The sequence below is a fragment of the Lichenostomus cassidix genome, chromosome 4 (genome assembly GCF_008360975.1).
Source record: "Lichenostomus cassidix isolate B80296 chromosome 4, HeHo_3.0, whole genome shotgun sequence".
Taxonomy (NCBI): Eukaryota; Metazoa; Chordata; class Aves; order Passeriformes; family Meliphagidae; genus Lichenostomus; species Lichenostomus cassidix.
The window spans coordinates 31134074-31159744 of NC_139484.1; positions in this window are offsets into that span (position 1 = coordinate 31134074).

A 25671-nucleotide genomic window follows, 5' to 3' on the forward strand; every position below is an offset into this window, starting at 1 on the left:
TGTCATCTTAGTGATCCATCACTGAACTTTCTCTAATATGTCCATTTTCCTCTTCCACTGGGGAGCCTAGAACTCCAGGCATTACCTCACAAGTGCTGAGAAGAGGGGAAGAATCAACTCCCTCAACCTGCTGTCAACGCTCCTAATGCACTCCAGGAATCCATTGTCCTTCTTTACTGCAAGTGCACATTGCTGGTTCATGGTCAACAAATCTGCTGAGGGTACACTCTGCCCCATCATCCAAACTGTTGGTGAAAATGTTGTACAGGAGTGTTGACTCTAAGGATACATTGCTGCCCTTCAACTAGATTTCCATCAATTTCCATCCCCTGGGACAGGATATTCAGCCAGTTTTTAGTCCATCTCACTGCTTGTTCAGCCCATGCTTCAACAGCTTTTCTTTGAGGTTCTTATGGGAGACAATGTCAAAAACCTCATTGTTGTCCAGGTAAATAATATCCACTGCTCTCCCCACCACCTACCAGACCAATCATTTTATTGTAGAAGTTTATCTCCTTGGTATCAAGCATTACTCCCCCTGGGTGAAGTGATGCTGACTACTCCTTCAACATCCTTGTCTTTGATATGCCTGGAAATGGTTTCTGGGATTTGTTATTCCATCACATTGCCAGGGATTGAGGTGAGACTGACTGGACTGTAATTCCTGGAGTCCTCATTCTTGAAGGCAGGAGGGATATTTCTTCCAGGCTTTGAGTTCTTCTATTGGTTGCATGATCAAAGATTATCCAAAGTGGCATCATGATGACATCTACCTGCTCTCTGAGCACTTCTAGGTCATCATGGACTTGTAGGACATCAGAGCCCATAGATTTGTGCAAATCCAGGTTCCCCAATTATTTCTTGACTTCATCCTCTTCTATCAAGGATATGTATTCAATGCCACAGATTTTCCCCTTGATCTCTGGCAACTGGCATTCCTGAAGGCCAGACTTGCTGGAATAGGCTGAGGTGAAGGCAGCATTTGGTACATCAGCCTCTTCCAATGTCCTATGTCACCAGGGACTCTGCTTCATTCAGCAGTGGCCCCACATTTGCATGTAAGTGTGTATGTGTAATAAAGCTCCTAAAAATATTTATGAGCAATATTTTTTGAGATTTCACCTTTGAAATAATTTACTCTATTAACGTAATGGCCTTGCTAGAAGCATTGTCTACCAGCAAAACTCTTTTCTGTTACTGTATTAACATAAGGGCCTTATTATAAATGAAACAATCTCTTCTGTTTCACAATCTGTTACATTATAATCATGCTCTACATACTGTTATTGCTGTTGGGGATAGATCCAGCTGGTACTTATTATCTCAGCAGATTCATTGTATAATAGGAAACTCCATGTACTTGTATCAGTTGACAATAACCTACTTTAGGAATAGAAAAATATAGTCCATTTTAGTGGGAAGATACCCACCAAAATAAATTTAAAAAAAAGAGATTTTTAAATTTTTTTTTTTATTTGTGAACTGAATATTTTCCAGACATATATTCAAGGAATAGATTCGTGGAAAAACATCAGCAAATTTCAAGTGCCTTCAGTACATTGTACATCTGTGTGTTCACAGCTTGTGATGTATGCATGGAAGCTGAAAATGTTTGCAGCTGCAAAACTGTTACATGTAGGTTTTAAAAATGCTGTAGTTATGTTGCAAAGTAATATTAGCGGATTCATTCACAAGCTTGACAAAGCTTCTGCCTTCAAACAATGTACTTTTTACAGTCATCATCTTAATGGTGGATAGTCTAATAAAAAGTTTTCAGTCCTAAAATATGAGGGTATTAACTAACTGAATAGAAATCTATTTTAAGAAGAAAGGGCTTCTCAGATGACAAGTTTCACACATCCAAAATAGGACTTACAGCAATGCATCCTTTCTGCAGAATTATTAGACATTTTAATGAAACACATTTGAGTTTGAATGTCGTTTTCATTAGCAAAATTAGCTTTTTCTGCTTTTCCTTTCTGTGTGTCCCTTCCCACCCCTCAACGGGCAGCTTCCCAGTGTTACTTAAGCCAATCCAAGAAGGAGATGCCTTTGAAATAGGCAGCCTCATCTTGGGCAAGCTGTTCTCACTTGGTGTTAGCACAGACATTTGATATGCCAGCTACAGAAACTGATATGACTAGAAGCAACTTCAGGGAAAAAAAGCGTAGCTGGATCAGTTTCCCATAGTGAGGAGTAACACAGCAGAAGAAAAAGCAACATGTGGCCAGGGAGGGCGTGGTGCAGAGCAGAATGATCCTGTTTTGGCAACTGCAGCCTTCACTCACCCTGTAATTCCTTATCACTCCAGGTTCTGTTATCTCTGTAAGGTGGCTGGCTGACTCGCTGATGCATGGAAATTCACAGCACAGCACTTGGCTGGTCCTGCCACCTCGTGCAGTTTTCTGCCCTGTCCCCAGGCCCAGGCAGGTAGTGCAGCCAGGTGTGCAGAGGAATGTAGGGATTCTGTCTGTTACAAGTCTACTTCACAGTCTTAACACTGTTTTAGATGATGGCATACTTGCACTGCAGCCAAGCTGTTTCTTACAATAACTTTTTCTGGAAATGATGTGACACTGCAAGTGGATCTTCAAAGAAGAAGGAGAGAGGGAGAGGATAAACTGGTGCTGGACTAAACATCATGCTTACTTTCTCCATTTAGACATTAGATGCAAATGCAGGTTAATGCTAACATTAGTCTAGCTACTTTCCTTGTATTTCATCTGTGCTCTTTCTTTGTACTTAAGCTGCCTGCATGTACATATGACAACATATTTGTACTCTGTATTTAGCAGGAGTGCCTCAGTGAATTTTTGATTCCATCTACGCTGTTTTTTCTAGTCATAAACTGAAGTTATGTTGTTCATACAAAGGCAAAAGGCTCACCTTGATTTCAGCAGAGAGGAACTCCTGATTATACTTACATAAGAATCTGAAGGGTATGAGCAAATGGTTTATAAAAGTGACTCTCAACTCATTAAAATAAGATACAATCCCAGCATAGATTGTGTGATGAAAATAATGCTAAATTTAATAAATGCCCCTAACCCACTCCCCAAAAAACCCCAAACAAAGGAAACCTCATAGAAACAAACAAAACAAACAAAAAACCCCAAACCAAAACCAAACAAAAACCCCCATTAAAACTCAACAGCCTCAAATTTCATTGATTTCTTGTTCTGTTAAAAAGAAAGAAAAAAAAGCTTCCGAGTAACTTTGTTATCTGTGTATTGAAATTATCAGGTTCAGTTTTAACAGAGGAAATACGTTTGTAAAATACTCCTGTTTTTCCCCTTGATTAAAAGATACTAAAGAGTGTATTAGTATCAGAGAGATTAAAGATTTCTTTGAACTTCATGAACAGCTCAACTCAGTTCTCAGTTTCAGGGAGCTGATTTCAAATTGGTTAAGTTCAGTTTACTTTCTCAGAAGTTAAGAGCTAAACTCTGGTTTCCAAGGAGGTAAAGGAATACAGTCAAAATCATAATATTTAATATCACATCAAAACCCCAAAGCGCTGTCAGTACAGCGTTACAAGGAAATGCAAGGAAATATTTTCTAAGGAAATGGATGTCTGTGAAGAACATGGAGACTATCTTTAGTGAAAATGCTCAAATGTGAAAGAGGACATTGACTCAAATTCATTCACTGCTCTATGACAGGTTTTCTAAACTTCTTGATACTGCAAGAAGTTAACTTAGGTGAAATCACTTTTATTGCCAAACTGGGCACATTAACCTAATATGTAAGTGCTATTTATCTTATGGAATAGTTTACAGGGAGGGCCCACCTGGGGTCTGCAGCTGTGACACTTGATTTTGACCATAACTTAGAAAGTCTGCTGTGGGGCAGTTAACAGGTGATGTTATGCTGGTACTTGGCAGCTGGGTTGACAGAGGCCTCCTGGTGGCTGGCTGGAATGGAATATTTCTTGGGATAATTTCAAAAGCAGGTTCATACCTCCTCAAGTCATAAGCTTTGTGTGTGTGTGAGTTGTAGAAGGTATTACTGACACCTGTGTCAGCAGGTTAAATACCATTGAAATGCTTCTTGGTGCCCATCGAACACCACACAGAGAACTCCAGCAACAACAGCCACCTGTGCACCTGCAAGTCCTAGGCAGACGATCTGTGTTTTCTTTTGTTGGACTCAAAAAGATTCAGCTGGAGAATGTTGCAGCCATGCAAGAGAGAGGTAGATGATGGCTAGACTTAACATAGTGGCTGTTTGAACTAGGAAAGCTGAAGAAGAATTTAACACTTTTGAGCTGGGTTTGTGTACAGTTGAAATTTATTCTTGTTGTCTAGGGCCTTTGAGCTGTCCTAAGGTAAAGTAACTGTTGCTTTTTTTGGTCTCTGTGTATAAACATGTGTGTATATATGTATGTAAGGGTGTATGAGTTTGGAGTCTGAGCTTAATTAACACATCTGTTCTAATGCCGCAGCTAATTCCATTCAGCCCTAAGATGCTTGAGATTTCTCTATATATGTGTATATATTTCAGGCAGAATGAAGCTTATTCGGAATTTTTTACTGCAACACACATGAACCACAACACAGAAGGTAACTTTTAAGATCAGTTAATATAGCGTTAACAATCCTTCTTGGAAAATGAAGCTGAGTAATGTTTGTAGAATATGCACAGAGCTAGAATTAAAGTCTGAAATTAATTTTATTTGGAAACAATTCTGGCTCATTGTTTTCTATTGTTTTTTCCTAACCCAAGCGGGGAGGGCGCGACTTCAGGATTTGAAGCACACGCTCAAGGAATGCCATGCTGTTTTCTAGAGCCGGTTAATTTTTGTTTCGGTTTCTGCAGGATTTGGGATTTTCCTCCCTCGTGCCTCTCCCAGCCGCTTTGCGCTCGTGCCGCGGGGAGCGGGCGCCCCGCAGTGGTGACTCTCGGGAACTGCAGCGCAGCTGCTCCCGCAGGGCGGGGCGATTGGGACTCGTGGGGAATCCACATGCAGAGGACGCTGCAGTCCAAGGAGAGTTTAAGGATATTTATTTAAGCAGTGCGCTGTTCTGTAGATTACCACTTCTGCAATATAAACATTACCTCTTTCTGTAAGCCTTCAAATGTACAATCTGTAGATAAGTTACCTATTAAAGGGCTTACAGCTGTCAACAGCTCTGCATAACATGGAGCAAGTGGTACAGTGGCTAGGACCTTCCCTAATTCCTTTTGCACTTAATTAAAAAATACCAACAAAACCAAAACCAAACAAAAATAAAACCTCCTATCATTTTGAACTATTTGTGGTCTGTATTATCCAACTGGGCAATAATATTGCAGGCTCACAGGGTTACATCCTACATAGAGGTGCTTTCTATGTACTGTGCAGTTTTAGTGCAAAATACTGATATAGCTAAACTTCAAATATTGAGCCAGGGAGATTAGATGATTAAATGTTAGCATTATTGTTTATCAAGTAACTGTCTGTGTCTGCTCTCCATTCAGACAGTTGAGCCAAGCCCCTGTTTTCTTTGATGTAAGGTTAGGTTACTTTTAGATACCTAGATTCAGGATCTCTTTCTGGAAAAGCTTTCACTCTTAGAGTTGAGTTCAGTTGTGCCTGCATCAGTATTTATTGGAGGTGCCACAGGGAATCCCATCAGGTCTCTGAAAGGGCATGGATCTATCATAGGTGTCTGGCATTGCAATGAGAATGTGTATACTATCTTTGGACACAAGATAGGGGCAACTAAATTGAGCTCTGAATTTTTTCCATGCAAAATAGCTACTGCAAATACCAGCTGTTCTGTGACACGAACCTGTTGCTTTCTTTTTCTAGTATTTTCTTAAGTTCTTCATATCAACCAAGAAACATTTTCTGACCGATTCTTTGTTATGTCTGGTATTTTAAATCAAGGTTTGATTTTAGAATACCAAAATACTGAATGCTACATTAGCTGAGCTTTTTTGCTCTCATATTGCAACATTACAAGTTCCATTGTTTGCACAAGCTTTATGGCTTAAATGTGTCCAAAGTGACCTAGAAACCTCTGATAACTGAGCTGTATAACTGATTTGAACAGCCCATGCCTTGCTATGTTGGAAGGAATGACTGCAGGGATCCAGTGTTTCTGTAGATGGAGTCTGAGTTGCTGTATATGCAGCCTATCAATATAGGGAAATATCACCCTGAGTTATGCAAACATAATGTTCTGCTGGAAAATGTATTTACAAAGAGAATGGCATAAGTATCCTTACACTGTCATGAATCAACAATGGATGCAAGTGATTTAACTTAAATTTCCTTTTTGAAAAAGGGTCTCTGGTGTGAAATTGCTACATGTTTGTTATCTAGTGTTTATTGTGTGGCAGCACTCAAAAGATCCAATTCGGAATAGACTCCTTTGTAGCTTGAATGGTTATAAAAATATATATGTAAAAAGACAATGCCTGGCTGCAAAGGAATCTAATATTAAGGTCTGGATTTAAACAAAAGTTACTGGTCAGAAGCATGAATGCATCTGAGTAGAAGGGAGTTTGGTGTTCTAGGGCTGAACTGATATCAGTGTGCTGGTGCGTATTGCTGCGTGCTGTTTAGGTCAATCTGCTGACTATCCCCATCTCCTCTACTTTGCTTTGCTTCCTGGAGCAGTCTCAAAGTGAGCAAAATGCATTCCTCTTGGGTGAAACGCTGGCAGCAATGCTCCGGGAACCATCTAATGTTCTCCAGTCAAGGATGGGTGTTCTGCTCATGAGGAAAAGTCCAAAATGAATAAACAGACAAACCCCAAACATGTCTGGTGTGGATGTCAGGTCCTCAGGACCAAGTAGTTTTCATTATAAATTTCCTTGTGTTTTTCCACAGTGCCTCCTGGTAGTCTACAGAATCATGCTGCCTCATGCTGCCGTGCTCCATTGGTAAGCTGTGACTTCACAAAAGGTTCTCCTGGCTGACAGAGAATTACAGCAGTGCTTGGCAAGATGTGAACTCACCTGGAACTAATTTTGGGTAAGTAGCCTGAAACTTGAAGCCAGAGTGAAAAGGCAGGGAGGTATAATAACTGGGAGAGGACCCCTTTCCAATACCCTTTTCTAATTCACCTGAGCCTCCCTGTCCCAAATGAAAGCATTGTCTTGGATCCAAAGTAGTGTGTACAAGTTGGACAGAACATTTCCCTGGGGAACTCATGTCAGATAAAAGAAACCTAAAAATAATTAAAATAAAGCCTACAAGAAAAAGAAAGGTCTCTTTATCCTGAGCTAGAGCAGTGTCTGCAGTTAATCACCCTCTGCTCTTTCCACAAAAAAATTAGACATTGATTTTTGGGGGAAAGATTTTGTGTACACTTTTCACATTAAATTAGTGATGTTTCAATCCTAAATGTTTTTTTTACTGGATTCAAGCAAATTGATTTGCACATGAATGATATCCTGTGAAACAATAACAATATATTAATAACATCTGTATTACTAGCAACGATGCCCATGGTGTAATAGGTAATTATCATTAGGACTGAAGGTATACATCTACTATGAGTTTAGTTATCATATAGAAAATGAACATTTGAGAGATGTTACACTCCTTTTATTAAAGCTTAATCTTGTATCAAAAGTAGCTAATATTACAGGAGTCTTTCTCGTCTTGCATTGTAAATTTTGTTCTCACAAGACAATTAGTGAAAGGAAGATGACTTCTTTTTTGTTTCTTCTTGGTTAGCAGTCTTTAACGACATAAAATAACAATATTAAAGACATGTCTACAGTATGGTAAAGTTTTCTGCACTGTTTCAGTGTATTTTCAGTATTATTATTTCCAGAGATGCCTAGAATGGATGATCAACATGCTGCAATTCCAGAAAAACAAGAATTAAAGCTTACAAGATGGCTGCTGTTGAATTCATTTAGGTAATATGAACTATTTTCTGTGCTGACAATGCTGCATTCAAGTTATTTATTTCAGATACCTAACAATTAATTTCATATTTTCATATAGTTGTTTTTTTTTTTTTTTCTCTTTATTTACAATAGCTCCCTCCCCTACATGGAAAAATTGTTTCTCTAGCCTCACCAGAGAAAGCTGATCTGCATTGACTAAGCACTGAGTGACACTGGAACATGAAAGGAATAAACAAGCAAAGTCCAAAGATGGGAAAATGTGGGAACAAGAACTTCTGCTGTTGTTGAGATTCACTAAAATCTGGTAGGGGACCAGAAGGATGAGCTGTAAGTAGCTGTAGACAACTTTTTTTCCCTATTAAAGTACGTGACTTTTAAGGGAAATATGAGCCCTAGAGAAAATAGGTGGTTGCAAGGAGTTAACAAAAGGCCACTGGAAAGTTTAGAGCTACATTAGGTACCTACAAATCTAACAAAAAAACTTGGCATTGGAAAATCTAATTGAGAGGACAGAATTACGTTAGGGTTTAGGTAATTGTGACATTGCAAAAATTCTTAAGACTTTCGCAAAAAATACAGGCTAAACTGAACAATTTAATTGTTCAAACAGCTCAAATTTGCTGTTACAGGAAAAAAAATGTTGCCAGCAATAAGGTATACAGAGCAATTTTTTTTTTGCACTGAAGAGAAAAAAGAAAAAACTTACTTGTTGAGATACTGTATTTATTTCCTTTAAATAAACTCACCAGATACTCTTAAAACTAAATAAGTATCATGCTTAGTAATTTTTTTTGGCCATATGCTACTTATTTTCCAGATGCTATAATTTTTGACAATAGGACAGATTCTGCTGAAACTGAATGCAGTAAATTGGTGGAAAAGTGAAGGTTTAGACATGAAGTTGCTACAGCCAAGCATCTTCAGTATAACAGAGTGTCCTGGTTCTGGTTAGGGTAGAGTTAATTTCTTCTCAGTAACTGTTACAGTGCTGTGTTTTGGATTCAGAATAAGAATGATGTTGATAACACACTGGTATTTTGGTTTTTTTCTAGGTCAAGTTTATCCAAAGTCAAGGACTTTCCTGTCCTTGCCTCATGCTCTGAATGTAAAAAAAAAACAAACAAACAAACTGGGAGGGAGCATATCTGGAACTCGAACAGACCAAACACCATAGAATGTCATGCCTGGTATATAAACTGGAGGGAATTACCTCAAAAGTGGGGCCAGGATCTGGGTTCAGGAAGGGAGCTCTGGCATTGGTTAGTGGGTGCTGGACAATTGCATTATGCATCACTTGATGTTTTTTTTTCCGTTTTAATTTTCATTATTATTATTAATTAGCATTATTATTGTATTTTTCTTTATTTTCAATTATTAATCTATTCTTATCTCAACGTAAAAGTTTTACTTTCATTCTCCTGCTGGTTCCACTGGGGTGGGGGAGAAGAGCGAAAGGGTCGAGTGAGTGGCTGTGTGGCATTTCATCTCCAGCTGGGCTTAAAACCATGACACAGGGTATTGGGAAATGGTATCAGAATAATTAAGGTCATGCTAGCTAGAAAAGACAAGATAATCACTCTGATCCGCATTTAATATTGGTAAATTGCAGAGTAATGGTAATGAAGCATAAGTTATGTGCTAATAATTTGGTTGCTACTTAGAAAGATGTCTGTTGGGACATGGAGGCATATGAAGGCCCAGATAAGGAAATCATCCCCAAATACCCCTACCTAACAAAGCTTGGCATGATTTAGTGTGTAGGGAGTTCTCCCTACTCCATAAGAATAACGATCGGAATGAATCTACACTGTGCAATGAAGCACTGTGCAATTACTAGGACAGTTCTAGAGAGGCAACTTCCTATAATTATAAAAGTTTTCATGCCCTAGAAATATGCAGTGTATTTACTGACCGTCACAGAAAGAGGTAAGAATGAAACGTTATGAGTCTTCTGTTTATCTAAGAAAGGGCAGTTACTGCAGAGGCTGCCTGCACCCTCTCTTCTCTACAGCCAAATTGAATCTGGAACAGCTTATACCTATTCTGAGTAAGCTGGTGTCTACCTGACACTGCAAAGATACTTGCTTGCTTTCTGGAAGCATTGTACCCACTTTATCTGCTCCTTAGCCATCAAGACAAAGCTCGTTAGTCTGGCAGTGTGCTGTGAGGATGTTTTTGCATTGCTTTTCGTGCTGGGGCTGGTTCAGGGATGCATGCACTGCTATCATTTGTGCAGCGTAGGCATGTCTTGTGTATAACTGGCTGGAAAAGAAAGACCAGGGCTGCCACATGAAATAACCTTCAAAGTGCTATGACTTTGACATCCAAAATAGCTCCGTGTTTTGTAGAAATAAGCAATGCTTATTGAACTTGAGATAGGAGGAAGCAAAAGAGGTCAGATTTGGGCATTTTGCCAGAAAGGCCACCACCTTTGTCTGGGCAGTATTGACAGAGACAGATTAGAGCCAGTTCCATTACTGAACCAGAGAATGCTGCAGCCAAGGTCTCAGGGAGCCATCCCTGCTGTGACAGCCAAGCCTGCTGTACATTTATTTTTCAAAGTGATATGTAAAAAGCACTCATTTCTCTTGGATAATTCAAGAACTCACGTGTAAGGACTGTGGAATGAAGGAACACGTTCTGCAACCTCAAACAGTCTACAGCTGTGCTGTAGTTTTGGACCAGGGATGTCTGTCAGCACTGCTACCTTGTACATTTGCAGATGTGTTTAGCCTCACTACTATTTATTGTTTTTCTAATGCTGTCTTGGAATAGCTGCATATATCCATCCATTTGTATATTCTTCTGTCTATGGACATGCAATTATCTCAACCTTATTCATATATTTGACTCTACCTTTCTGGGGCTTATTTTTCAAGGAATGTGCATTGGTACTGAAATGTGAGAGAGCATGATAAAAAGTATTGCCTACAATAGACTGGTGTCTGGTATGAAATAACTTTCTCTGCAGTTGGAAGAGATGACATTCTGTACCTAGAGTTTTGGGGCAGAGCCACAGCTGTAATTTGAAGGTATTTTATTCTTAGCTGAGTGTCACACTTTCTGGAAATGTATTGGAGAAAGGTCAATAGAGCCACTATGCAATTTCTAAGAGAGGTTCTTTTTACAATGCATTTTGAAGGAGACACTGAAATAAGTATTTGCCATCCAGCTTGGTAATTCCAAGCACCACTGTGTCACTCAACAAAATGTTCACTTATGTAAGAGTTCTGTAACAGAGTGCTATTGAAGGTGGTTTATAGAGCAAACAATAGCTAGTGTCAATGTACAGTACTGCACACTAAATCAATGAGGGATGCCTTGACTTGAGGTTTGCTCAGGTTCACAAAAGAATTTGTTCACTTCAGTCTCAGCAGTCAGCTGTGAGACATGTTAGCCTCCTGGTGAATGCATTCTCATTTCTTTATTCTAGGACCTGTAGGTGACTTGCTGACAGAGGATGTTATTGATTAAAATAGCTGGTTTTTTTTTTCTTTTTTTTTTTTTTTTTCTTGTCAAGCATTGTAGGGGTAAATGACTGAGCTGGCATCCTCACTGAAAACCTTCAAATAATTTCAGTCTGCCTTATGAAGAAATACAGTTGGCTCTGCATAGTACGTTCTGTTCTTTTATCTAATATTTTGTTAAAATGGGAAAGCACACTATTACTGATGAAAATAGTTGTTTCGTACTGAAAACTTGTAGTACTTTTTAACAGGATAAAGTTAAATTCAAGTTACCTTGGCCAATATCAAATTTGGTATTGATGTCCCCAAAAGTCATCACTTAAAAAGTGGTCGTGTGAAATGTGGGAAACCCCCCCAAATCTTGCAAGATATAAGATAAAAATAAGTATTTTAAGTATTATATTAAAAATATTCCTAGTCCCACCTCAAAGACATTTTAAAAATGTCCTTGATTGTGTCTCTGTCTTCCCTGTGCACTCATTTGCAAAGATGACCACAAAGGATGATTAAAAGGGTTTAATAATTATTTCATCTTGACGTACCCTTTGAAATGAACCTCTTCGCTACCTGCTGAGAACCTACTCATTCCTTCAGCCCTTTATCTCAAGTGTGTGGGTTTATACCACCCCAGCTATATTTATGTATTTGAGACGGGATGCAAACACCGAAACTCCTTCCCTTCCACCCTGCAGATGGAGTGAGATGGGTGTTGCTCTGCAGCCACATCCTCACACCGTCTTGCTGTAGGGAGTGACTGGCTGGTGTTTGGAGAGGTGGTGATAACCAGATTGATGCAGGAAGGTGTAGCACTCTGAGCTGCACAAGGAAAAAACAAAGAAAGTAATCCTCGGAATTTTGAATTACTGAGATTTTTCCAGGAAAGCGGTTGCACACAAATTCCCGTACAGTGGGGCCTGTTCTCTGGGTTGAGGTGAAAAAGGGAACCAGACGGCACCATCTCACCCGCGAGAGATGGGTCCTGGGCATGGAGTACAGGAACAAATTCACCCAGGGAAACATCAGTCCCCGAGGCGGGCGGAGGGGCAGCGAGGGGCTGGGAGCTGCCGAGTGCTGGGCAGAGATCCGAGGGAACAGGGCACTGCCACGATGCCCACCGCGACCTGCCCAGGCCGGGTGCTGGGCTTTGCCGGCGGGGGAGGCGCAGGGGCCGCTGCCTCCCTGCCCTCCCTGCGGGCCGCAGCGGGGCACAGTACATGTGCTGGGGTGGCTTTATCCCCCAGCCCGTGCCGGCGGCGTGGCTGTGCGCTGCAGGCTGCGGGGTGCCGCTGCTAGATGGCGATGTGCCCTCACGAACGGGAAGGCGCCCCACTCAGCACGGCCTCCGCCGCCGCCCTCAGGGGCCGCTGGCGTGACAGCCCCGCTGGCCGTGAGGTGCTGCTGGTGGGCGGCTTCTGTCGAACCATACACGCAGATAGATAAAAATATATACTGTTATATATTTAGAATTTGTTAAACTGCTCACATTAAGTGACAGGAGGTCTAGAATAGATACTAGGAGGAAGTTCTTTGCTGTGAGGGTGCTGAGGCACTGGGACAGGTTGCCCAGATAAGCTGTGGATGCCCCATCCCTGGGAGATGTTCAAGGCCAAGTTGGATGGTTCTCTAAACAACCTGGTCTGGTGTAAGGTGTCCCTGCCCATGGCAGGGGGATTGGAACAAGAAGATCTCTAAGGTCCCTTCAAATCCAAACCTCCCTATGATTCTGTGAAACCCCTTTTTGTTATATACCTAATTGATGTGGTGAGGGGAGCAGAACCCAGACCCCTGCACTACCTTAAGCTAACGCACAGGTCACATTGTGGTGTGGGTGCTTGTCGGGGAAGATGAACGGAGTCAATTCTTACAGGTGCTCTGGAGCCAGGGCACTGCCAAGCCACCCCAGCCTCTCCATGACACACAGCAGGGCGGTCGGGAGCCAGCAGGAAGGGGCTTGTGGGCAAACTTTGATATAAAGCTTAAAGCAACTACTGGCAGGGATAGGATACTGCTTTAGAGGCTGGTGAATATTCCTGGGTTTTGTGTGTTGTGTTTTTTTTTTCTTTTTTTTTGTTTTTTGTGGTTTTTTGTGTGGTTTTTCTGTTGTTGTTTTGATTTGGTTTTTGTTTTAATTTAAAGCAATAGGAACATTCTGCAAGATGTAAACTAAAGATGTGTCCAGATTTGCCTGCAACCTTTACATGTTGACAAGTGCGTTACCTTCAAAGTGCCTTTCAGTCTGGCTCTCCTCCTCTTTGTAAGAAAACCTTATGTTAGTTGGCTGAAATTGAGTTACCCTGTGCTAACTGATGTGCTGGAGGTAGCTTTTCTTCATGAATGAGGCAGAGTTTTGGGTTGAGAAAGCTTTGCTCTGTATAAACAAGTGGCATTTGTTATAGATGGTAAAACGTGTTCCAACTTTTTGTTCTGACCAAGATATGCCAGTGACACATCCAGTATTTTTTTTTTTTTTTATGCTGGTAATTGGGGGTGAAAGGGAAAATTCTTTTCATACATCTGATCCTGATTGTTATTTACTCAGAAATGACAATTATTTTAAAGATAATTAATTATGAGCCAGTCACAGAACTCTGGTTCAGTGCAGCTGGCTGCAATGCCTGATTCAAAACCAGTAATTATTACTGGTTTGAGAAGAAAGCTGAAATGATCCAGATGGTTAGTCTGATTAAACTGATCCAAAAGTCACCAGAAGTAGTGCTAATTCTCTATTTCCAGTGAGTACAGCAGTGCATTAATACCAGTGATACCAGGGGACAAATGCTAGTGAATCAGCTTGAGGTGACAGAGCTATATCATAGCCATCCTGCTGTGAGCCAGTTTGATAGAGTTTTGAAGCACAGAGGCCTTGATGGTGAAAGATGAGAGGTTAAAACACAGACACTGAATGAAATAGATCCCCTCTGCCAATCTGTGGCTGAGTGGTGATTTGCTTTATCCACCATAAAGGGATAAAACAAACCAAAAAAAATCTGAGGAGAATAATGAGAGCAAGTAGAGAGCCATTTGGAGTTGGAGCTCTCTGGAAAATTATCAGGACACAGGTGAAGTAGTGTTTTGTTTTCTGTCATGTTTGCAAGCATTATGTTACAACAAACACCAAGATTGTTTGGCAGTGGTCATAGATGTGACTAGTTTTGGAGCACTTAATGTACTCTGGCAGTGATACCTGTACAAATGGGTTAGTGGAAGCTGCTTCTCTGTGATAAAAAGAAACATGTGACAGAAATGTTTAAAAATGAGGAAAAAAGCAAAAAAATGTGTTTATGTGAAAATGTATTCGTGACTGCTAAATCTGGTAATGCCGAGGATAAAAAGAATGCAGGAAGGACCCTTAAGACTGAAAACAATATGACTGAATTATCATAGATGCTATGTCCTTTCTACAATTAAAGAATGACATTATGGAAACTTTTAAAGTTTGCCAAGTTGTTTCCAAAAAATTTGGCCCTTCACGGAGAGGGCTGTAGTAGTGTCAGAGAATGTACCAGTCAGGAGTCTATGAGGTTGCAGTGAAGTAGCGGTGCAGCATGTAAACTATGAATTCATGCATAATAATTTGGTGGAAAAGGACATCAAAATACTTGAGTGCCTACTAAAGGAGTGTGTAGGTTCTGCCTGTGATCCCTTCTTAGCTCTGCTGAATTACAGGATGGGGACAGTGAAGTTTATCATCTGTGATATTTGTTCAAATAGAAATTGAAAATGAGCAATGGGTCCCTAACAAAAAAAAAAAAAACCCGAAAAAAACCCCAAAACAAACCCCCAAAATCAAAGAAAACAACAAATGTCTGGGTCAGCAGGGAATTGCAGATACAGATTGAGGCAATGAAGGCAAATCAAACCAAACCTTGGTATTTTTTGAGATCCTGGTTTCTTAATCCATAAAAATGAGGCTAGAAGTACCCGCAATAAAAAAGAAAGGCTATGAACAGCAGGAGTGTCTCAAGATGTGGCCATTGGATTGAGTGAGGTTGTCATTCCAGGAAGTTCCATGTTTGAAAGTAGCAGTTTCTGCATGTTCCAGAAGGAAAAAATGCTAGGGGATATGAATTAGCTGGTCTGACCAAGGAATAGGCAACAGACAGAGCAGTGTTAATTTGTGGAGTTAATTACCTGGGTATAACCTGATAACTATGATGCCCTTATGACAAGGAGATCCCAAGAAATGAAATTATCCACAAAAACACCTTAAATATTCCTTTAAGCTAACACACTTATATATGTATATTTCTGGCATTCAGATAAACACATGGCATAAACTGGTAGTTATTTCTTATTGCATTTGCATGGGAAGGTAAGACAAAGCCAACTGTCCACCTAGGAGTTTCTGGAACAAGCTGCTGGTTGTTGTGTGACTACTTGTGTTGAACAGAGTTGTGTTAGAAGTCTGACATGAAAGGGAGCACATCTCTCCTTGAATTAGATTTCTAAATTCTACAGTGTGCACAAGACAGACGCATATGTGACTGATATAGGTATCATACCAGTCTGTCCTTTTTCAGGAGGACTAAATTCCAAAATAGTAATGCCTTTTTATAAAAGCTTAATGTGAATTAGATGAGGCTGTCCAATAAATTGCAATATACTTATATTTTAAACAATTATATTGGATAGTCTTTCTTCAAATAAATCTCATTCTTGTCCTCTATACTCATTGCTTTAGAGCTTAGAAAATCAGCAATTGGTCTATGCTGTCAACCCCATTTATTTCTCTAAATAAATATTAAAAAGGTGTAATTACCTGAAAAGTCAAAGTGAACGGATCTTGGTTGACAGGCTGTAATGATTTAAATTATCTTCTTCTCTGCAGCACTATCCTTGAAATGAAAGCAGTTAAAAAAGCATAATTTTGCCTAACCACTATACAAATATTTTGGGAAATAAGGTCTTTATACCTAGAAGTATCTATTAAACATATACTGAGCTAGCAAAGATACCAAATCAAATGGGAGAGATAGGGAAGGCTGTTAAGAGAAAGGATTAAGTTATTCATCTCTGAATGGCGTTTCCATTACTGTGAAACTACTTGGAATGAAATGGGCAAATAGCTTTGTCTGAAGAAAAAATAGCTTCAGTGTGGTGGTATCATTTACTGAGGTTATTATGAGATGACTTTTGTTCGAAAGAAGGGTGAAGAAGAGTTGAAAAGGAATTTTAATCAGTGCTAGCAGCAAAAGAGAAAGGACAGAATGTATGTGACTCATGTAGAAGAACATACCCTGGACAACAGGCACTTACATAGCTGGGCAGAGAGAGTTAGTTTCCTTTAGTATTGCTTTTCTCTTCCTCTTTCCAACCAGGCTGTGGATATAACAGTCAATGATTGCACAGTGCCATGCCAGCCTTTCCAAACCTCCCCCTGAACTGGTCAGTGAGATTGGCAGTGCGCTGTGCTTCCTGAACTGAGTATGGGGAAAAGAGGAAGAGTTCAGAGAAGAGCAGAGCGTTACCTGAGGCGGGACTGCTTTGGATCAGATTGCATTATCACTAAGCACGGAGCCTGGATTTTCACAGCATGGTTCAAAGATTATAGTGAGTGTTATGGGTAGTGGGAGAACCAAACACCAGTGAAGGGAATGTGATTGGAGTTACATCAGGGATAATACAGTGGTTGGAGCTAAGTTAATTTCTTTTCCTTGAGGCATTGTAGGAGAAACTATTTTGGGTTCAATTATCACAATGAGTTTTATGTAGAAATGAAGCAGGCTGTGGTTTTGGAAAAACCTGGAAGCTTCTCAGCTCAAAAAAGGTGAATCCTTCAATATTCTGCTGTTGCAAGGAAGACAGATGTCCTGTGGAGGCCAAGGGAAGGACAACTTTGAAATGCTAGATTGCTTCTCAGAAACCCCACTGTTGATCTCATTGCTTTTGTCACTGTTCAGGAAAACTGGGAGGGGTTTGTTTTGGTTTACTTGGTTTTCTGTTGGTTCTTTTTTGTTTCCTTCTCTTTTTAAATAAAAAAAAAAAAAAAAGGTATTGTTCTGGTTATACAGAGGATGGAAATGTATCTGATTTCCATTTCCTGGCTTTTAAATCCCTCTTGTACTTTTACGCTATTCAAGTGCATGTACCTGTCAAACAGGTTGAGATAGAAATATATCAATTTTTCACTGGGAAGCAAGTATCCTAGGAAAGAAATTGGCACAGTTGTGTCAGGATCTCAGAATTAGCTTAGAGACAGAGGAGCAATTTCTGCATTATCCTCCCTGCCCCCCCCCACCCCTTCCCCATGAACAGTGTCAATGAAATCTTAGAAAATTGTTCCGTTTAGTAGTGTTGCTAAAAAGTGCACCTCTGTAGTATTTCTGTTTTGGTCTCTTACTTCTCTGTACTACATAAGAACCCTTCAATACCGTGATGTTCTGATACATTTAGAGACACTACTCTCTTAAGTCAAAGATATTTATATTTTTTAAGAATAAATAGTGTAAATTGAGTCTGTCAAGTAAAGAAGTCAGCAAATCTTGCTATCTGTGTGAGCAGAGTGGGAGAGCCAGGCTGCTGGCAGAGGTAGAGTAGAAGGGTGATAGATAGTTGGTTGTTTGCTGCATGAATTGGAGAGGACAGAGAGGAATGGTGAATTTTAGAGAAAATATATGGTATGTTCAACCTAGAAAGAAACAGGAAAAAATAATAAACCTAGGAAAAAATTAATAAACCTAATTTATTAATAAACATAGTCCAGAGATGCATGCATACATCATAGAGTGTCCACATGACTCCATTCTACAATTTAGGGGCAGCTTGTGTTAAGCACTTATTGGTGCCTTAGGTCTTGGACCCAGAATGCTCTAGTGGCTCATCATTATGCTTGCTATTTCAGTTGTAGAACTTTTAACTTTTTTTTCTTAAAAAAAAAAAAAAGTTAGCCGCTACCTTTCCATGATAATTTTCTTTATCATCTGAATAGCCTCTTTTACTAAGCTCAAAATAGTTTCCTAATGTCTTGTGATTTTGTACATCTTTAGTAAACAGAAACAGTATTTAAAGAAGCATGCAATAAAATGGTAAAATGAATGCAGTAATGTATATCCTCATTAGTAGATTCTGTGAGCTACCATGAACCACTGCTGTTGAGCAGTATATTTTATCTATAAATATGAACATACAGTTGTTCAACTTGTCCAAAATGAGCCAAGCAGGAATACAAATGGGCTTTCATTCCCATGGCTGTGCTATATTGATAATCACTTAGGGTTTGTTTCCAGTATAATTCAGTGTAATTTCTTGCATATTCTGATTCAAAGTGCTCTTTTTGTGAGCAAAAATTCTACCAACTGTAATACTGTCTTTACTAATGCCTGTCTAAATTGTAATGCGAACATTGTAGCAGGACAGACTCTTATACTGCAGACACACCAAAGTATGTTTCAGTATTGTCTTCAGCATTCACTTAAATTATCATTTAGGTACTTCAACCAGGGCACCATGTACTGGATCACATTTTGACCCTGTAGAGAATAAATGTAAAATAAACGACGGACAAAACCACCGTATTTATAGTAATACTGTTGGGAAGCAACAGAGCACCTCTTTATTTACTTAGTACCAAGTCAACTTTACGGTAGGTTGTCAAAACAGGCATCTCAGTGTAGAGTGAGGAGGGTGAAAAATGTCATTGTAGTTTATATATTCTTGTTCACCTTCAGATGGGACAGATAGCAGTTGTATGTTTTATACTTGTGGACTTGGTTTATGAGACCTAGTAGGACAAATTATTTTTATTAAATGTATTAAATGTTTAATTTATCTTAATTTATTAAATGAATGTATATTATGGTTATTATAAATGATTGTAAGTTAAATTATTTCAAATATGCTACTCTCACCATCTGCAGGAGCAGGAAACTTCTTTCATCAGTGCTAAAAGGCAAGTTGTCAAGAATATAAGTCTCTCTCTGCACTGCAGGAAAAATGGTGACTGGAAGCAGAGAATATCAGGCTCATGCTCAGTTTCTCCAGGGCTGTGTTGTCTTCTTTCTTTTAATAGACCTGCTGTTTCAAATCTTTGTTTCTCTCCAGTGGTTCTACCGAAGTGTGCACGTGCTTGATCAAGTAAGATGTCAGTGTTTAGTCTCCTAGCACCACAGCACTGTGACTTTGATTTCTGTTCCTGAAAAATATATAGATCACTCCAAATTTCCCCTTAAAAAGTGTTGTGTTCCATCTTGTTGCTCTGCAAGTCCACTTTAACTAGCTGTTGCTAAAGATGCATTGACATTAAAATTTGAAAATCTCACCTTTTGCTTCTTATTCTTGTCTGCTTTGGAGCTTCTTTATGCTTCAAATGGATACATCTATGAAATGTTTCCTCCCATTTTCAAGCAAAGCCAGGACTCCAGTGTTTTCAAGTTTTCAATATACATTACTTATGTATTTGTGCTGTAAAGCCTTTTCAGCTCCTGTGTTCCTGCTGATCTGTAATCAGTTTGCTCTGATTTTTTCCCTGTGTTGTGACACCATAGCAGAATATTAGATTATAGTGGTGTAATGTTATACATAATAACATGAAAACATGTAAAACCTGGGGCTTTGCATAGCCAATATACTTACATCTTTAAACCCAAACTTGATTTCTTTTCAGAAGGATGCTTCGATGTTTAAAACATTTTGAGTCCTTCCATAAGAAAATGCTAATAACTATTTTAAAAGCAGACTTTTCAAAAGATTCACACATTTATGAATCAGACACTGCGCACTCTGGAGCAGTATATGAATAGATTAAATTCTTGCTAGAAATTATTTAGTGAGTTGGACTAGCAAGCACTGAATCAGCATTTAAAAATCTGAAGTCAGTATAGTGTTCTCTATGACAGACCTTGAGTTTGTTCTCCTTTTATCTATTCCAAGTTAAAATCTCCAGAACCACTAAAGCTCAGACATACAGAATAATTTTAGTGAGATGGGGATGTCAAGAGCAGAACTAGAGCAGAGCCTGCATGAATCTTGCATTTGGTTTTTTTTTTTTTTTTTTTTTTTGCTTTTCTCACACACAGGCTTTGCTCTGGTAATAAATGAGTGTTTGAACTGTGGAGAAAGCAAAGGCATAAAAATACATATATATGTGAAAAAGAAGACAATGGCAATTTTATAGCTAGGGGCTGTCATTTCCAGGTTTCGATACCCAAAAGAGTCCCTACTACCTACCATGTATTCAAAATAACTATTTGTAATCTTTGGAGGTTTTCTTGGACTAGATTTATGTTGTACAGAGTTCTCTTGCCGACCCTACAAATATTATCACTGCATATTCTTTCCAGTGTAGGTTTTACCCATTTACAGCTATTCTGTGACAGCTGTTATAAGTTCTCAGAGGTTCATTCTTGGATTTATTTATATTTTTGCTTTACTGTCACTAATCATTTATACTACTTGCCTTTGACTTTTTTCCACACAGTGGAAAATGTTGATTACCTCCATATAGTCAGAAAAACCTGGCAGATCAGTGTAAAGGGTATCCAAAGTGACACTCCCTTAAATACATTTATATATTTATGTATGTATAATATACATATTTAAATGCATGACTAAATTTTAAAACTAGGCAATCTTAGCCCAAGTGATACATATTTACGGTAAGCAGACCTGACAAAAAGACTTAGGGGGAAGGTACTGGGGAAAAGACATACCCAAAACAAAAACTGAACTTAACATTATTGGTTAAGAGCAATAGTACATGAGCCTCTGTGGAAGGGAGCCTTCTGAAAAGAAACAAGGATTTCAAAAGCTGCAGGGGATGGCAAAAATTCCAAGTGGCAGGCAAGAATAAAGCAGAGCACAGATAATGTTAGCTGAAAGGGAGACTCTCTACAGCTGATGTCATTCAGAAGAATCTCAACATTTGGAGAGATGGGCAGAGAAGAACCAACTGAAACCAACAAAGGCAAATGCAGGGTCCTGCCCCTGGGGAGGAATAACCTCCTGCACCAGTACAGGCTGGCGTCTGACCTGCTGGAAAGCAGCTCTGTGAAGAAGGATCTGGGGGTCCTGATGCACAACAAGCTGTCCCTGAGCCAGCAGTGTCCTTGTAGCCAGAAAGGCTGATGGTGTCCTGGTTGCATTAGGAAAATTATTGCAACCAGGTCAAGGGAGGTGATCCTGCCCCTCTGCTCAGCCCTGGTGAGGCACATCTGGAGTGCTGTGTCCAGTTCTGAGCTCCTCAGCACAAGAGAGACATGGAACTGTTGGAAAAGGTTCAGTGGAGGCCTGCAAAGATGATTAAGGGACTGGAATGTCTCTCTTATGAGGAAAGGCTGAGGGAGCTGGGCCTGTTCAGCAATAAAAAAAGAAAGCTGAGAGGGAGCCTCATCAATGTCTGTCAATTTCTGAAGGGAGGGTGCCATGAGGATGGATCCAGGCTCTGCTCAGTGGTGCTGAGCAATAGGACAAGAGGCAATGGGCAGAAACTGATGCTCAGGAAGTTCACCTGAACATGAGGAAGAACTTCTTTACTGTGCAGGTGATTGAGAACAGGAACAGATTGCCCAGAGAGGCTGTGGAGTCTCCCTCACTGGAGATATTCAAGAACCATCTGGACACAATCCTGTGCCATGTGCTGTGGGATGACCCTGCTTGAGCAGGGAGGTTGGACCAGATGACCCACTGTGATTCCTTCCAATGTAACTCATTCTGGGATTCATGTTCCTTGTGTGGGAATGGCATCAGTCTTGGGGAAGAGATCCTGTAGTGATTAAATGATTCAGAGAATAAATCTGAATCGGGATTGAGACAGCTGTGTTTTTTGGTTTAGTGAGTGAAATGAGGAAACAAAAAAGTAGGACAGGTACTGTCTCACAGCAGCTTAAAAGCAAATTTTTTTCCCCTTGGTGAAAAAAGGCAAAAATCCCCAGAATAATTCCCTGTCTCTAGGAAAATTATTCTGATTGTTCTGATTAAGTGTAACCAACGTACTCTTTTTTCCAAGGTAACCCGAATTTTTAAATAGATATCACGTATTTCTTAGCTATAAAGATATACCAAGCTTGACTTGAATTCACAAGGGCAAAAAGATGAAACTTCTCTCAGTTTTGTAATAGAAATGCAGAATTATCAAGTTTCAATTGCTGCTTTTCAAGGCATTAAGGACACAACAGTTGTCAGTCAAAGAATCTGTAAGAAATTAAAGCATCTGGAAAAGACTATTTAAAAACTACCTATCTGGCCTGCCTACTGCTGTCATGGAAAATCCTGTTGCTTCAGTGAACTCCACTTGGATGGCTGTGTGCACTCATGTTCAAATACCCATTAAAGTCAAGGGAGAATCTGCAGAGGCCCATAAGTTTGCAAGTGCAGAATTTACTGCTGCATTATTGACTAAAATACCCCTGTAAAGTACGTGTGGCTAAAAAATAGATTGGTCTCTGAAAGCACCAGATACAAAATACATCTCAATTTAAACATCTCAATTCATTTTTTCACCTTATTAAGTAAGGAATGTAATCCAGAATGAGAGACAGCAGAAAAAATAGTCATGATGGAAAGTTAAAATGTTGCTTCCTCTGAGTGTGAATTAGCCCCTTTTAGAACTTCAGGTTTATTCTTAATTTGTGATACAGCTTTTTCCTGCATTAAACAAAAGAGATACCAAATAATTAATTGATATGGGAATAAAAATGATTGATGTCCCTTAATATGTACAAGATGACTGAAAGGATGAATTTTAATGCTGTAAAAGTAACACTGAAGTGTTTATTCTTCTGACAGGTGGGATGATGTTTTCATTCAGCAGCAAAAAGAGGGTGATCTAATGCTTAACATTGATGGGATGGGAAGGCTATGCATCTAAGTGGAGGTATGTACAAAATGGCTGTCTGCAGACTTAACTGTTAATTAGTTCCATTGCTGGTTCAGCAATCACAGCCATGTTTCGTGTGACCTCACTGGTGTGGCATCTGGGCAATTATCTTTGGGATAATGAGCCCCTTCATCCATAGCAGAACAACAGCATCTTTACTTGGCTTGCAAAAGATCAGAGCCAGTCTGCTTCTCATCAGGGTGCCTGCCATCCCCTTTGTATCACACCTTATTTCAAGCTTAACCTTTCACATCCTACATTAATTGTTTTTAGATTAAACATTAATGAATCAATTTTAACAGCATTGGGTGGAGGTGTGTGGGGGGTGTGAATAAGCACAAAGTATCATGCAAGAAGTAATTTAGATCTTAAATATTCCTGTCTGAGTTTTGAAATGAAAGAGAAACAGCATTCCAGATCACTGGCTACAAATTATTGTAATCTTTTTCATCTGTGAAGAACTGTAATTAGCAGAAAGTATGGTCCTTCCTCCTCAACAGTACAGTTTTAATGAAAATAATATTAACTATTCATATAATGTACAAAAATTATAGAAACAGCCACAAAAAGACTTCCATTTTTTAGTATTTTTGTATTCCACACCATGGTGTAGAGCAACGCCTTTAAAACATTTGGCCCTTTGAGAGGTTTTTCTCTTATGTCAGTTCGTTCTCAAAGGGTAATGTGAAGATTTGCTTGATTCCACTAAAATTATTGAACATGTCTTGGCTAAATTTCTGTGAGGCCACTCTTTCATGTTTATTGATGAGCTATGAAGGTTTTCCCTTGCTTTGAAGAGTACTTATAAAGATATGTTGCAGTTTCACAAGGTGTGGCAATCAGTGCAGGAACATGACATGAATTGCTAATGTTTTGGATTGCTTTGTTTCAACAAAGCTGAAATAGGAAATATTTATTGAAGCTTGAATTCTGTCTCTATGCCCTAGGTTTTGCAGACTTTATGTGCTTATAGCTTTTCTCCCTCTCTTGCACATTACAGTTAGGCTTCTGCAGACTTTGATTAAACTAAAGGAGAGCTGTGGTTTAATTTTCCTCATGGTCTGGGGCAAAGGTGCTGCATCCAGCTAAGAGCAGCTATTGAGTTTCCATGAAATGACAGCTAGAAAGTTACCCAATGCCTAATAAAAAAAGGGAATATCAAAATTTGTTCTGTTCTTTTTTTTTAAATATAGGCTTATGCTAATAGTGCATCATCATGGTGTTTGACCTACAGAACATATCTTTGATGGCTTTGAAAATATCTTCCTTGTTTTTATTAATATAGCTATCTTAAATTTGCTTTTATGTTCATTTAACTGTAATTCTCTACTTACGGTTTGCCATTTCTTTGAACTGTATTGTAACTCTTGTTTTTCTTTCCTTTGTATCAAACTAATCAAATGCTATTAATTAATTTAATATAGGCTTTTATTATCACACTCAGAAGGTAAGAGACTAACTTGTATGGGATATATGCTTAAGGAAGTTAGAAGGAGACTTTTTTGTTTTTATATAAAAATATATGAAATTCTTAAGTTGCCCTGATCATCCTTCTGCATAGCTTAAAAATTACTTTGAATTTCATCTAGTCAACTTTTATGAATGCAGTAAGTTAAAAAATCTGGTATGGAGTTTAAATTACACAAGTTGCTTAAAGGCAAGGTGTTTAACCTCAAGTTTTCTCTGTTGGTAACAACTTTCTCACTTGTTTGCATGGTGTGTTGTGAGGGATGACAGCAGTGTTTTGAGAAAAGTGTATGTCACACTGGACTCTGTACCTCATCAGCTGCTACTGATGCCATCTGATGGCTTTTTCTCAGAACATTTTGCCTTTTATTTTGGATACCTAGTGAATGCAGCTTCTGTTACTGTGCCTAAACAGCCATTTCCCGGCATTAATTATCATCTGTGCTGTTCCTCTATTGATCCATTCCTGTGTTCTGTTTGCCCTTTCAAGTGCTGCCACTGCTTTGATGACAGAAAAATAAAAAAGTCTACTGTTTCTTACAGCCATGCTTCCTTTTAGGTGCATAAGCAATTTAGTATACAGGCTCTTTTGCCATTAAAATTCCCATTATGAATCTTTATGAGACATCACAAATGTGCAGAGTGCAAATACAAGAGCACAGTTCAATCAGCAAAGGTTAATGAAGACAGCCTATTAGTATCCTGCTGGGTTTGTTGCTGAATGCACTGTAGCAATGCTTGGAGGCTTTGCTCTCAAGGGAGCTCCAGTACAGTAAGGCAGGGAACACACCATATGTGGACAGAGAAATGGAGAATGCTTGTAAGTTCACAGACAAGGCTGAAAAAAGAGTTGTAATTAGATGACTAAATAATAAAAAAAATTAAACAGCTTGCAAGGAGCATTCAAAAGGTTTTCTTTCTCTTTAGTTTATTAAGGTGGATATGGAAATGGGAAAGTTAGTTATTAAGCACATGGTACAGGCTGAAGTACTTCTCTCCTCCTTTTGTGTTTATCAGGGGCAAGTGGTCATCTTTGCAGCCAGGCCAAATTCAAGAGTTTGGGTGTTGGTAAAG